Source organism: Trichomycterus rosablanca, chromosome 2 (assembly GCF_030014385.1).
Source record: "Trichomycterus rosablanca isolate fTriRos1 chromosome 2, fTriRos1.hap1, whole genome shotgun sequence".
In the NCBI taxonomy this organism is placed as follows: domain Eukaryota; kingdom Metazoa; phylum Chordata; class Actinopteri; order Siluriformes; family Trichomycteridae; genus Trichomycterus; species Trichomycterus rosablanca.
Genome location: NC_085989.1, coordinates 20,301,259 through 20,316,125, shown reverse-complemented (window position 1 = coordinate 20,316,125; position 14,867 = coordinate 20,301,259).

Below are 14,867 nucleotides of genomic sequence, written 5' to 3'. Positions count from 1 at the left end.
GGGGAGATTTTACCATGCGAGAGTCAGATCCTGCATTCAGCTCACAGCTCTCATCTTTCCTCAGCGAGCACCAGTCGGGCTCCTAATAAAGAAATCATGTCTGATTAACACAAGTCAGACCAGATCGATAACGGTAAGTTTGCTAAAAACGACTAAAAAGCGTCTGCATTTCTGTTCTCTTATCTCAGGTCAGTGTTGCGTAGCAGGTGGGAACTGGAGTAGCGTCGCTGTGACATTATATTTAAGTCTAATTCTGCATCTGATCATTTGCTAAGATGAGATATAAGCTAGCGTTGCTGTCTTGTTTCTTGTTTGTTAAAAGTATATATATATATATATATATATATATATATATATATATATATATATATATATATATATATATATATATATATAATGAAGGGTAAGGGTTTCAGACTGATGCAGACATTGAACTCTACAGAGACTAACGTACTAACAACTAACATACAGTCACTGTATAGGTAGTGTCCAAAACTCACCCTCATTTAGTTAACATTAATCATTCAATTGTATTTAATAATACAAAGTAGTGAAATATCAGAATCAGAATATCTTAATTGTCATTATACCAAATGTAACGAAATTAAGGTGCAATACTCTAGTGTTATGAACAATAAGCAATAAATAAAAAAAAAAATTACTAAAATGTACAGAACTACAATTTACAAAAATTACTAAAATTTACAGAATTTACAAAGACAGCAATACAATAGAACACAAACCTGTTGTCATTTATAATAACAACAATAACAATAACACACAAATAGCACTTCTGTCAGTTGGTGGAAATTACACATTGTCCTATTTGTAAAACGATATAACCTAAAATATAATAATACTTCAGTTTTTACATTCCGTTTGTTCTCCACCACTTCAACCTTAGTTTATAAGGAGTTATTTATTTATAATGAGTAAAAACGTCATTAAAAGGCTATGTGGTTAGACCTATGTGTTAAAACTATTATATGTGATAAAACCTTGACATATCCTACAATTTAACCTGAACTTGAGGGTCTTCAGGGAAAACTTTATATTACCTTGAATTTGATAGTGTTTCACTTCAGCTAAATAGCAGTGCAGTAAACCTTTAATGGATTTGGAAAACATAGAACTAGCTGACAGATACAATAAAGCAATATAAATATAAGAAGATGAGTAGATTACAGTGTTTTTTACACTTTAAACAAGCATTCATGCACACATATAAGCAGTAAAGAAAAATTAATTAGAGTGGAATGTAATAGAACAGTTAGGTGTGGTGAATATAACGTACCACTGTTTGGATTTCTGTTAAAGCTGCCTGAGTTTTATATTCATGCCCTAACTATATTCCAGGGCTTAATTATTGAGGAATATTGGTTAGGTGTCAAAAAGACCACTTATTCACAAATAGCTTTTGCAACTTGTTCCCAGGCAAATTATGAGAAATTTAAATGTATTTCATGTACTTTGTTTTTTGTCTTTGGGGCCTCTAATTATTAACAAAAAACTTTAAATAGTTCGGAATCATGTCAAACTATTTTAACTTGCAAATAAGTCATTAATAAAAACAGGAACTCAATGTGAGGACATTTTTATTCTCTAAAGTTGAAGGAGTTTTCAGTTTTAAATCAGATAGCTAAATGACATAAAGCAATTAATGTTACTAGATTTTTTAAAGATGTTAAATGCTTGTATGTTGGTACATACAATGATCCACCACCTAAATAATACCTGCTCTGTGGGGGTCCTGACCATTGAGAAACAGGGTGAAAGCAGGCTAAAAAAGATATGTAAAGAAACAGATGGACTACAGTCAGTAATTGTAGAACTACAAAGTGCTTCTATATGGTAAGTGGAGCTGATAAAATGGACAGTGAGTGTAGAAACAAGGAGGTGGTTTTAATGTTATGGCTGATCGGTGTATGTTGTACATTACCTTTTAGGCCTAAAACGAAAAGGTTTTTAGTTTAAATAAGTTGCATTGTAAAGTACAAAAGAGAAAATATCAGTGTTTTTTCTATGCATTTTAACCAAAATTTTGCCTAATATCAGGGGTAATTGAGAAAAACTGTCACAAATATCAATAATGGAATTGGTGTTTCATAGTGTTTGCTTTCAAGCTAGCAGCACAATGAGGGGATTTTAAACAGCTAGCTAGCTAATCAACACAGTTAAGCAATAAATCTAACTAGGTGACTAGTTTTATACATTGTGATGAAATAAACTTTATTAATCCCTGAAGACAATTAGAGAAACATATAACACTACCATAACACAAACATAGAGAAACACATAACACTAACATAATACACTGTACTGTTTATTTATTTGTCAATTTTTTATACTGAGTGCCTTGCTATACCTTTGCTGATGTTACACTGCTGTGTGAATTTCCCCACTGTGGGACTAATAAAGGATTATCTTATCTTATAAAAAAGCCATTGTTCCATAAAGTTAGTGAATATTGATTTTTTATTTCTTATTAAACTGGACAAAATGACAAAAATAAACTTGGGCTTACATGCAGGTATTACATTACCATTATTTCAGCTACTGCATTGTCACATTAATATTTAATTTAAAAAAGCAGTTAAACAATTAAAATGCCTTTTGCCATTTTAACAAGTTTCATTAACTTTAAACAGCATTTAAAAATCCCAACAAAATAGCTGCACATAATACACTCATACCAGATCACTCATGTAATTACCATGTTAGTGTCATTGCAGTACTGAGAATTGTCCACCGCCTCAATGTCATCTGGTCAGTGATTAATACAAAATAACCTAAATATATTACAGACATTATTTATTTACACTTAAGTGATAATTGAGAGACTCTGTGCTCATTAGGGATTCACAAAATGGGATTTTACAAAAGTAAGAGAATCATAATACATTTATGAATCAATATTATACACATTTTTTATTTGAAAAAAATCAATACAATACTTTGGCACTGTATTGGCACAGCTGTACTAAAAATGCTGTAGTCATTTACCACTACAAAAACAGTTAGTAATGATTTACTGCCAGATAATGTCTACATTGCCTTAGCATTTAACATTTACTTGATTTATCTTCTATTTTCTCCCAGTTTGCATGTGTTAAAATTTTGCAGAGAGTCTTTGCATGTACAGAGGACAATGCTCCTCTGTCTGTATTCTTGTGCTGCCTGTACCAGTGCCATCCCCATACAGTCAAGGAGGCTATACTCCATTTTGCGTTTCCTCCCTCAGACACAGCCAATTGTGTCTGAGAAGCACCCAGCCAGACTCGTGGTGGGTTAGCAAAATGGAATGCTGCACCACTTGAGCACGCCAGAATGTAACATTTTACAGTTTTCATTAAAAATCTCAGTGTCTTAGTTGCCTGAACTAAATGCCCACTGAGCATTTATGGTGGTACTTGAATAAAGAGAAAACTGAGTATTCAGTTAGAAGAACATTAGAAGATTCTTTTTAAAAATATTTTGAATCATGTTAAATTAACATGAATAATCACATTTAAGAATTGAATTTAAGGCAGTTAAAAGCAATTTTGTTAGTGGTCTTAGACATTTGACTCCCAGTGTATTTCTATTTTTAATTTCAGTGCTTACCATGGAAGATTCTTAATGTTAGAGTATTAAGCAGCCTAGGCATTAGTAACAAACAGCAGTACACATTTAAAGGATATTGGCTTATTGAGACTTTGTGATGCCAGTGACGGGATTTTGGGGGCAAGATGAGTTTTAATTTTAATCCAACTGGCCCGCAAAGTCCCGTTTTTGGTCCACAACCTTCTATACTGTTCCACATAGTGCTTAAAATTACATTAATATCTAGCTGTTAAATATTCCCATGTAGAATAACACAAAATGTTGCGTACTTGAGTTGGGTGAAATACTGAGTGTGACCAAAAGTCTTTCCTTTTTTTGGGTAGTTCATGTTTTTTTTACAAGACAATGCAAGGCCTGCATGCACTAGAATACTATGGCTTCGTGGACACAGAGTGCATGTGCTTTACTGGCCTGGCTGCAGTCCAGATGTCTCCTATTGAACGTGTATGACACATCATAACGACGAGAATCAAACAGTGGTGACCACAAACTTTTGTATTAAGCAGTAATGGGCAAAAATTCCATTTGTAAAACTTCAGCACTTCAAAACAATTATTACAGATTTTTACAAAATGTCGCAACTTTCAGAGAAATGAGGTTTGTAGAATCCATGCCAAGTCATATTGTAGCTTTTTGTGTTTATTACTGTAATAAGAGAAAACACACTGATATAAATGTATGCCGCAGGGAGAATAAGGGGCTTTTGGGGGCACTTGTGTTTCAGATTCACTATCATAATGCCCCTAAAAATCCTTATTGCTCTTGCACTGATCTTCAGACTACCTTTAATGTTGCAGTTCAGATTATATCCAATAGTGAACATGATTGTTAATACTTTAATGACTGGAGTTGACTTTATAGTTAAAAGCTTTTCACTGATAGTATAAAGATGCCATAGAGCACAAACTGAACATCATACAACCAGCAGATAAAACCCTGGGGCAATCACTTTAATGAGTGACTACAAAGCAGCAACTTAAGGCAATTTAGTTTTTCAGAAGTGGCAATAACGTTTTACTTTTTTTTAAAAACAAAGATAGTTTATGTTAACATATAGCAGCACACTGTCACAGCTGGAAAAGTGGGTGTCATGCAGCATGAGGACCAGGGTTCAATCCTCAGCTCTGCTGAGTCACTGTCTGAATAGTTTTATATGTTCTTCCTGTGTTGCATAGGTATCCTGTTCAAAGGTACTTCCTCCCATATCCCAAAAAGATGCTCTTTTATGACCCTAGGTACACCGATCAGGCATAACATTATGACCATCATCCTAATAATGTTTTGGTCAGCCTTTTGCTGCCAAAACAGCCCTGTAACTGCGATGCACTGTGTATTCTGACACCTTTCTATCAGAACCAGCATTAACTTCTTCAGCAATTTGAGCTACAGTAGCTCGTCTGTTGGATCGGACCACACGGGCCAGCCTTCGCTCCCCACATGCATCAATGAGTCTTGGCCGCCCATGATCCTGTCACCAGTTTACCACTGTTCTTTCCTTGGACCACTTACTGACATACTGACCACTGCTGACCGGGAACACCCCACAAGAGCTGCAGTTTTGGAGATGCTCTGACCCAGTCGTCTAGTCATCACAATCTGGCCCTTGTCAAACTCGCTCAAATCCTTATGCATTTTTCATGCTCCTAATGCCAAGTTCACACTGCACGACTTTCTGATTTGTCGGGTCGCTGTACAGTTCACACTACACGACTGAATCTTTTGCACTCGGGAGTCTTTCAGTCGGTGTATATTTCACACTACACGACTGATCGGCAATAGGGGGTTTCACACTACATGATCTATCACCAACTGGAATCACAGACGAGCTTCTCTGGTCTCCCAAACTACGTTTTGTCACGAAAACAAACGCAAGCAGTGACGAGAGGTTTAATGATACCACATCCAAAAATGCACGTCAACAAGTAGCGAGTGATCAAAGTGTTTGTGCGCTGATGTGCAGCGTAAAATCAAGGAGGAAAAATAAATGAATCTGAGTGGATTTGGCAACATGAACAGTATGGATTGTTCTATAGTAAGTTGGAGGTTAATTAATATTTTTGCAATGCAACATTAGTGTTTTGTAGAGAACGATCAAGTCAGAAATACTGTAAAGCTTGTGTGAGTGCCGGTGTATTCTGATATAAACTATATTATGTCCCTGTCTATATTATGTACCGGTACCCTCCTCTCCTGCGTTTCCCCTCACACCGTATCTTGCGTTCTCATTGGCTGTTTGACAGAGCACTCATTGCCAGACGTGCAACTGAGATCAGATATCTGACATGCTAGATATCTCAATTCGGTCGCCGAGCGCTCGGCGAGCCAGTCGGATCTAGTTGTTGGATAGTTCACACATAGCGACTGAGTGCCGAGTTTCGATCGCCGAGCGAACGCCGAGTTGCTCCCAAGCCGGCAAATCTAGCGCCGACCGGTCGCCGAGCGAAATCTGGCCAAAAATCGTGTAGTGTGAACTTGGCATAACACATCAACTTTGAGGATAAAATGTTCACTCGCTGCCTAATATATCCCACCAAATAACAGGTGCCGTGATGAAGAGATAATCAGTGTTATTCACTTCACCTGTCAGTGGTCATAATGTTATGCCCAGTCGGTGTATAGGCAAGTAAGTAAAGGTGTAACAGTGTTGCCCTGCAATATATTAGTGCGCTGTCCAGGGCACCAGACTTGCAGCAGCCCAGTGGTTAGTAAAAATAAATGAATGAATGAAAGTTCCTTAAATTTCTCAGACAAAGTTGGAGCATTTTCTGCCTGAACTATGACGAATTAGCGATTAAAATTATGAATAATAGGGGCGCCCAGGTGGCGTAGCGGGATATTCCGCTGACACACCAGCACCGAGTTTCTGAACTCCCGGGTTCGAGGCTCGGTGTTGCCACCGGTTGGCTGGGCGCCATCTGGCGGGCATAATTGGCAGTGCCTGCAGCAGATACTAATTGGCCACCGTATCTGCAGGGTGGGGACCGGACTATATGTGGGTGTGTGGGTGTGTGGGTGTGTGGGTGTGTGGGTGGGTGTGTGGGTGGGTGTGTGGGTGGGTGGGTGTGTGGGTGTGTGGGTGGGTGGGTGGGTGGGTGGGTGGGTGGGTCTTCATACGCTGTGTCTTCATACGCTGTGTCTTCATACGCTGTGTAAGGACCCTGATTGGCAGAAGAGACCTGATTGGACGAGAAGAGAAGGGCTGTACATGTGTAAAGAAGGCATGGGCAGCGGCATTTGTAATATTTGATTGTTGTTTTTCGGCTTATTGGATATTTGATTACTTACAGTGTAAATAAGAAGCTATAAGATTAAACCCCTGTTTAAAGACACAAGTTGTTCCTATTTATTAAATGTTTGTTAGGAACGTCATGTTTTAAACTTTGGTTACATTCATGACAGGAACGGTAGTTACTCATACCACAAGATTCATCAGTACACAAGGTTATATCAAACACAGTCATGGACAATTTCGTATCTCCAGTTCACCTCACTTGCATGTCTTTGGACTGTGGGAGGTAACCGGAGCACCCAGAGGAAACCCACATGGACACAGGGAGAACATGCACAGAACTCCACACAGAAAGGACCTGGACACGGCCCCACCTGGGGATCGAACCCAGGACCTTCTTGCTGTGAGGCAGCAGTGCTACCCACTGACCCATCATGCCACCCTGTTTCATTAAATGGCTCGCTTACAAAAGTGAGCTGAATAACCTTAAACCCAAATAACTTTCAATACAATTGGCTTGTGTGAATTCTTCTGAAATTAAAATTGTGAAACTATGGACGTTTTGACACAGATCTCATAAATCATCTCAAAATTGTTTTGACTGTGTATTGAGGAATAAGACAGTAAATGATTTTCACCCTTTTTGTTGATTTTAAGGCTTTAACGGTCTGCTCAACTGCCTGTCAGAGGGTTATTATAAAAGAAAAACTGCTGTCAGTTGAAAAATCCAACATCGTTTACTGTTATTGATTTCTCGCAGCAGTGGTTCTCAAGTTTTTCTTCTTACAGCACATTAAGCAGAAACACAATATAATTGTAAATTTATTAGATATGTTTCATTTTATAAAGTGTTGACAAGCATACAATAAGATTTGAACAAACATTGGCTTAAAGCCAGTAAAACATACTATATTTACTTATGTAAATTTTTGAATGAATTTAATTTAGGATTTTTAATCACCTGCTTGGCTACACTCCTCAATACATGCATTTTCCCTCCTACATGCCTGTTATTCAACCTATACTTCAATATCTATATACACTGATCAGCCATAACATTAGAACCACCTCTTTGTTTCTACACACACTGTCCATTTTATCAGCTCCACTTTGTAGTTTTACAATTACTGACTGTAGTCCATCTGTTTATCTGCATGCTTTGTTAGCCCCCTTTTACCCTGTTCGTTAATGGTCAGGACTCTCCCAGGACCACTACAGAGTAAGTATTATTTGGGTGGTGGGTCATTCTCAGCACTGCAGTGACACTAACATGGTGGTGGTGTGTTAGTGTGTGTTGTGCTGGTATGAGTGGATCAGACACAGCAGCGCTGCCGGAGTTTTTAAACACCTCACTGTCACTGCTGGACTGAGAATAGTCCACCAACCAAAAATATTCAGCCAACAGCACCCCGTGGGCAACGTCCTGTGACCACTGATGAAGGTCTAGAATATGACCATCTCAAACAGCAGCAATTGATAAGCGATCGTCTCTGACTTTACATCTACAAGGTGGACCAATCAGGTAGGAGTGTGTAATAGAGCGGACAGTGAGTGGACATGGTATTTAAAAACTCCAGCAGCACTGCTGTGTCTGATCTACTCATACAAGCACAACACACACTAACACACCACCACCATGTCATTGTCACTGCAGTGCTGAGAATCCTCTACCACCTAAATAATACCTGCTCTGTGGTGGTCCTGACCATTGAAGAACAGGGGGAAAGCAGGTTAAAAAGACATGTAGAGAAATAGATGGACTACAGTCAGTAATTGTAGAACTCTAAAGTGTTTCTATATGGTATATCTATGTATATCTAAAATGTTTTATCTATGTGGAGCTGATAAAATGGACAGTGAGTGTAGAATGTAATGTTATGGCTGATCGGTGTATGTATCTCAACTTTTAAATAGGATTACTAACATTAACAAGGCAGCAGGCAGGAATTATGTGTCGTGTTCACACGAACACTTTTTATTTTTGCTCATTCCATTTTGAATTCTCTCTCTCCAGGCTGGTTGCTTACAGCTAGGGCGTATAACTTTTGTGGTTTTAACTGAAGCTTAGCAAATGCCTTAAAGGTGCTGCATCTACTCAGGTGTCGGTTTAGTTTATTTTAAAGCTTTAATCTTCTTCATGTCAGTGCCATCTTGGTATATAATCTTACTATATATGTGATATTTATTTAAATGCATACAAGGTGGGTGTTTTTTTTTGCCTGTAGGGTTATATGCATAGAGTGGTAGATGAGCACTCAAGGCATTTGAGGCGAAGGAAACTCACAGCTCCATGTAAAACAGCCTGTCATTGTGAAGAATGTTGGGCTGCTTGCAGACAGAGACTTGGCAGAATGCACTGGTCATTTACACTTGTAATGCATAATTATATGCGGTTGTCCACAGGCATAACTGACAAGACAGCATGATTTACAGGCATAAAAGAAGCCAGTTTATTGTCTTACAATAATTAAGACTTATATTACTACAGATTATATACGATACAAAATGATATAATGTAAACTTACCACAGTACAATGGCAGGCCACTACCATTTTACTTCAAATAAATAAGCATAAAAAAAATCCTGAAAACATTTAATATTTGATAATGCTTTGCTATCACTGCAAAATGCATGGTAAACAGCAGCACTGTGACCCAGATCAACCACACAGTAGCATAAAATCATAACTGCTGCTTACCTGAGCTTCTCTTCTACAAATTAAGACCTACAGGATCTGTTTAAAAAAGAGAGAAATATTAGTGCAGAGTTCATAAATTACACCTTATGTTTTCGATTATTTATTAATTTTTATTAACTGCTTCATTCTGGTCAGGATTTCAGTGGGTCCAGTTTCATCCAGAATTTCTAGGAACAAGGCATGAACACACCCTGATCAGGGTGCTAATCCATTGCAAGGCTTCGAGTCTCTGTTTTATCCCCTCCACCCTTCCCACAGACATAGCCAGTCATGTCTGTTTATATGGTTAGTTGGTTGATATCTTTGAAGCCAGATCTAAGCAGTGGTGGGAAAGTGTAATAAACCACTGAATGATCCAAGCACCACATCTGATGTAGTTTGTTTTTTTAAACAATCAAAATAAGCTACAATGTGGGATAAATCTGTGACTTCTCCTAAATATGTTGTAAAAATGATAAAATGGCAGCACATAGTTGACATGACAAGTTAAGTTTATTTGGTTATTTACAATATTGTATTTTATTTATTTAAATAATTAATACGTTTTAGTAATCAAGACCATTGTGGTGCGGTTTAACACCTATTGGTCTCTGTGTAACTGTTGTTAGAGCAGGTTTAAAATCTTGCTAATTTACTTTACTAATTCACTTAAATCTAGAAAAGCCAAGGTGGGCAGAAACTGGCAAACATGAAAAGTATATGCTAAACTCCTCATAGACCATGATAAGAGATTAGGAACCTACAATACTTGCTGTGCAACCTATACAGTGCATAGTGTGGGCAAAACATGGTCAAGGTGTCTTACCTGACAACATTGTAACCAAGCAGGTTTGTCTTAGCCAGGTAAAGTGCAAACAACATTGATTCTGGCAGCACACTGGAGCATGAACTTTTAATTGCTGTTAAATTTCAGAAAGTTGGCATATTATTTATGTTGACAGAAAAGTAGTGGTTTAGTGCTTAAGAAAATGGATCATTGACTCAAAGGTAAATTGCTTAAGTCTCTCCACTGCCAATCTATGACTGATTTTATTCTGTCTCAGCTGTAAGTTGTGCTTTGAATAAACAAACGAATGTGTCATCTTCTATCCATAACTATTGTAAGATGTGCACTATCCGATATCCTTGCCAATGCTTCTAATGCTTAGTCTTTCCTCATCCCGATGATCCTAGTAGAAAAACCTAAAAGTTAATAGGGTTTTCCCCTTTACTTTTATTGGAACAGTATTTTTTTTTTTTTTTTTTTTAAACAATGCCATTCAGTAGCTAGTCAGTTTCTGCCAGCTGTCATTTTGGTTAATGTAATATGCTTAAAAGTAGTCTTACTAAATGTAGACATGACAAAACCTGCTTTTTTGTGGTTCTTTATGTTTTTGTCAAAGGTAAAATGTTGCTTTGGTAGTATATTTTAACAAAGTATGTATTGTTTTGCTTAATGGTTATACCTTCTGGTCAAATCTAATATTTTGTTGATTTTCTTTGCAAAAATAGAAAACCTTCTACAAGACACAAACTTGATTGTACCATATTGGAAAAAAAAATAAAATAAACATAAAATTAAAAACAATAAATTTTCGGGCCGCTCAGGTGGCACAGCGCACCAGGGCTAGCGCCCAGGGCTGGGATTTTGAATACATCGTATTGAGTCTCTGCCATCCGGCTGGGCTGAGCGGCCACATGAACAACGATTGGCCTGTTGTTCATATAGGGGTGTAGTATTAAGCTGGATAGGGACTCCTTGTAACTGATGCACTACGACCTCTGCTGGCTGATTGATAGCGCCTGCACAGAGGTGGGGAAAGAGTATGGATCAGGGTATATATATATAATTAATTTATATATATATATACCCTCCGATCAGCCATAACATTAAAACCACCTCCTGGTTTCTACACACACTGTCCATTTTATCAGCTCCATTTACCATATAAAAGCACTTTTTAGTTCTACAATTACTGACTGTAGTCCATCTGTTTCTTTGCATGCTTTTTTAGCCTGCTTTAACCCTGTTCTTCAATGGTCAGGACCACCACAGAGCAGGTGTTATTTAGGTGGTGCAGTGACAATGACATGGTGGTTGTGTGTTAGTGTGTGTTGTGCTGGTATGAGTGGATCAGACACAGCAGCGCTGCTGGAGTTTTTAAATACCGTGTCCACTCACTTTCTACTCTATTAGACACTTCTATCTACAGACATTGCTGTGTCTGATCCACTCATACCAGAACAACACACACTAACACACCACCACTATGTCAGTGTCACTGCAGTGCTAAGAATGATCCTCCACCCAAAGAATTCCTGCTCTGTAGTGGCCCTGACCATTGAAGAACAGGGTGAAAGCAGGCTAAAAAAGGATGTAGAGAAACAGATGGACTAGAGTCAGTAATTGTAGAACTACAAAGTTCTTCTATATGGTAAGTGGAACTGGCTAATTGTTAGTCATTAATATTTGCAACTTTTATGTTGAAACAGAATATGATTAAAAGTATAGTACCATGAATACTAAAAATGGTGAAACATATCCATACTTAATTAATTTTATGGTGACAAGTGGCCTTTTGGTGATCTATATTTAGAATGAAAGGTAAACACTGTGTATACATACTGTGTGATATTTTCCCTATGTCAACATTTCTTTCTAAAACTCATGTCTTGGAATGCCACTATGTTACTGCTTATAGATGTTCAGTCAATATTTACTCATCACACAGAGCCAAGAGGCATGGATTCTTTTTAGACTTTTAAAACATAAAAAGAAAAGACCAGGGCTTGTTCGGTTCGTTTGCTTGTTTCATTGTTAATTAGACTTAAACTAAAATAATAAAGACATACAGTGGGGCCAAAAGGTATTTAGTCAGCCACTGATTGTGTAAGTTCTCCTACTTAGAAAGATGAGAGAGGTCTGTAATTTTCATCATAAGTACACTTCAACTATGAGAGACAAAATGAGAAAAAAAATTCCAGGAAATCACATTGTAGGATTTTTAAAGAATTTATTTGTAAATTATGGTGGAAAATAAGTATTTGGTCACCCACAAACTTCTTCTTTAAGAAGCTCTTCTGTCCTCCACTCATTATCTGTATTAATGGCACCTGTTTGACCTCGTTATCTGTATAAAAGACACCTGTCCACAGCCTCAAACAGTCAGACTCCAAACTCAACCATGGCCAAGACCAAAGAGCTGTAGATCTGCACCAGGCTGGGAAGTGTGAATCTACAATAGGCAAGCAGGTTGGTGTGAATAAATCAACTGTGGGAGCAATTGTAAGAAAATGGAAGACATACAAGACCATTGATAATCTCCCTCGATCTGGGGCCCCACGCAAGATTGGAGTTGAAAGTCCGTGTTGCCCAGCGACAGCCACAAAACATCACTGCTCTAGAGGAGATCTGCATGGAGGAATGGGCCAAAATACCAGCTACAGTGTGTGCAAACCTGGTGAAGACTTACAGGAAACGTTTGACCTCTGTCATTGCCAACAAGTATTGACAAGTATTGAGTTGAACTTTTGTTATTGACCAAATACTTATTTTCCAGCATAATTTACAAATAAATTCTTTAAAAATTGTACAATGTGATTTCCTGGATTTTTTTGTTATTTTGTCTCTCATAGTTGAAGTGTACCTATGATGAAAATTACAGACCTCTCTCATCTTTCTAAGTAGGAGAACCTGCACAATCAGTGGCTGACTAAATACTTTTTGGCCCCACTCTATTGTACATTCACTTTAGAGAACTGTTTGTTCTTTGTCTTTTTTTTACTTTGTACCATAGCTGTCCAAAACTTACCTGTATAGCAGGTTTAAGTTTCATTGCTGGGGACATATTAGGGCTGATTAAAAACCACAACAGGTACATCAATTATTGGGATGTGTTACTATTTAACACAGCTAATAAAATGTGTCATAGGCTAACCTAAAAAGCCATTTGAGATCTAAGATGGGTTCTCCAATACCAGTTTTTTACTTGTACTGTTATTGCATATATGCATCAAAGCCTTTTTAACTGATTGGTTTATGTATCGCCCACAGCTCTAGTCTTGCAAAATGCGTAATCAATAATAATAAATAATAAGTGAAGCCAGAAAGGACCCGGACGGCCCCACCTGGGGATCGAACCCAGGACCTTCTTGAATGGTCTAATTAAGACAATGAAGAAAAACTGTTACTGTAAAAGACATACAGGATGACCTGAGGAAGGCAGCGACAAATGTGTCAGCTACAACTAAAATATGATCACTTAATGTGATCATGTTAACCAATGACTTAATGACCAGACTCCACAATGCACCCACTTTTGACCAAGAAGCATAGGAATGGTTGAATGGAATATGCTAGAAAGATTTTGGATACAGTGGGGTCAAAAAGTATTTAGTCAGCCACTGATTGTGCAGGTTCTCCTACTTAGAAAGGTGAGAGAGGTCTGTAATTGTCATCATAGGTACACTTCAACTATGAGAGACAAAATGAGAAAAAAAAATCCAAGAAATTACATTGTAGGATTTTTAAAGAATTTATTCGTAGATTATGCTGGAAAATAAGTATTTGGTCAATAACAAACAAGCCAGATTTCTGGCTCTCACAGACCTGTAACTTATTCTTTAAGAAGCTCTTCTGTCCTCCACTCGTTATCTGTATTAATGGCACCTGTTTGACCTCGTTATCTGTATAAAAGACACCTGTCCACAGCCTCAAACAGTCAGACTCCAAACTCAACCATGGCCAAGACCAAAGAGCTGTCGAATGACACCAGGAAGAAAATTGTAGACCTGCACCAGGCTGGGAAGAGTGAATCTACAATAGGCAAGCAAGTTGGTGTGAATAAATCAACTGTGGGAACTATTGTAAGAAAATGGAAGACATACAAGACCATTGATAATCTCCCTTGGGGTCAAGATCTCATCCCGTGGTGTCAAAATGATCATGAGAACGGTGAGCAAAAATCCCAGAACTACACGGAGGGACCTGATGAATGACCTGTAGAGAGCTGGGACCAAAGTAACAAAGGCTACCATCAGTATACACACTACGCCGAGAGGGACTCAAATCCTGCAGTGCCAGGCGTGTCCCCCTGCTTAAGCCTGTACATGTCGTCTTAAGCCCGTCTGATGTTTGCCAGAGAGCATATGGATGATCCAGAAGAGGATTGGGAGAATATCATGTGGTCAGATGAAACCAAAATGGAACTTTTTGGTAAAAACTCAACTCGTCATGTTTGGAGGAAGAAGAAAAACCCAAGAACACCATACCTACTGTGAAGCATGGGGGTGGAAACATCATGCTTTGGGGCTGTTTTTCTGCAAAGGGGACAGGACGACTGATCCATGTTAAGGGA